Source organism: Echinops telfairi, unplaced genomic scaffold (assembly GCF_000313985.2).
Source record: "Echinops telfairi isolate 266 unplaced genomic scaffold, ASM31398v2 ScPeMD7_2573;HRSCAF=3158, whole genome shotgun sequence".
NCBI classification, from domain to species: domain Eukaryota; kingdom Metazoa; phylum Chordata; class Mammalia; order Afrosoricida; family Tenrecidae; genus Echinops; species Echinops telfairi.
The window spans coordinates 3,691,242-3,692,806 of NW_022106471.1; positions in this window are offsets into that span (position 1 = coordinate 3,691,242).

A 1,565-nucleotide genomic window follows, 5' to 3' on the forward strand; every position below is an offset into this window, starting at 1 on the left:
GGCCTCCGTTTTCCTGCCCAGGCACAGCAGCCTTGCTGCCAGCCATGAACATCCTCTTGGCAAACGGAGTGAATAGGAAGAACTGCCTGATGGGTGTATGGCTCTGTCTGTGTGTCGTATGGTTGCTTTCTGTGTGTTCAGCCTCTTGCTTTAGCAGCAGAGGGACCTTGGTTGGCTGTGAAGTTAGGGTGGGGTAAAGGCTTATAAATAGAATTCCATGTATTGAAAAGATCCTTTCCACTAACATGACCCTAAGGACAAGCCAATGAAGTGCTAAGAAAGCCAACTGCCAAGCCTTGAGAGCAATACACTGGCACGGAGCAGCAAACTAACAGAGAGGGCATCAGGGCCAGGCCCAGCCGAGCTGTGTTGACCCCCTCCCTAGAAGAAGGCAATACAGAGGACAGCACTGAAGATACAGCCAGGGAGAAGTCCAGACCACACGAGAGCTGAGAGAGGGGGAGAGAGAATGAGAGAGAGAGAGAGATAGAGAGAGAACAAATCTCATCATGGCCCGCCAACCTCTGGGGACAACATCCCTGCTCAGAGCAGTCAGTGCATAGAGTGGATTAGGGCTGGCCCCACCACAAGACATGATGTTTCCTCACTGACCCATAGCGCTATGAGGGACAGTACTGTAGACGATATGCAGAAAGTGTGCCCAGTCTGCCCCACACACAGCGGGGTGAAATGTGAAGGAGTGAAACAGGGCAGCAAGGGGATCAAAGTAAACAAGTCCCTAAGGAATCCTGAAAATGGACTTCTGACTTGGGGGACAGGGCTTGGCACTTCATCAGACTTGATTGGAAAACATACATAAGGGTCAACAGACAGACCTGGAACTATTGTTGTTTTGTTATTGTTCTGTTTTTTGTTTTTGTTTGTTTTTCTTTTTTTCCCACCCTATACCTATCTATATAAGATAGGCAGGATGAATAATCCCAAGGAGAAAACAATGGGACCAGTGGGTCCAGGGAAACATGGGAGAGGAGGGGGTGAAAAGGAGGAGTGGGGCGGCAGCAAACTCAGGGATAAGGGAGTAACAAGAGATCTAAAATTGATGGTGAGGAGGGCATATAATGCCTGGTGGATTTTGATCCGATAGAAATTACTCAGAGCTGAATGGAGGGTGAGCATGATAGCGGGATAGGAGGAAGGTGAAAGGAAATAGAAGAAAGAAATTGTAGGCAATTGCTACTTATAGAGGCATAGCTATAGGCAAGTATAAATGTAAATATATTACTTTATAATGAAAGGGATAGAGGCCAATGTACATATATGTTAAGTATTAAGATAGCAGATGGACTTTGGACCTCTCTACTCAAGACCTCCCTTAACACATGGACACTTCATTTTAATAACCTGGCACTCTTTGATACTTACCTTCCTTACACAATTGCTGAAGACAAAATGGGTGCATAAGCAAATGTGGTGAAGAGAGCGGATGGTGCCCGGCTATCAAAAGATACAGCGTTTGGGATCTTCAAGGTTTGAAGTTAAACAAGCAGCCATCTAGCAGGGAAGCAAATAAGCCTACATAGAAGAAGCAGGCCAGCCTGTGTGAT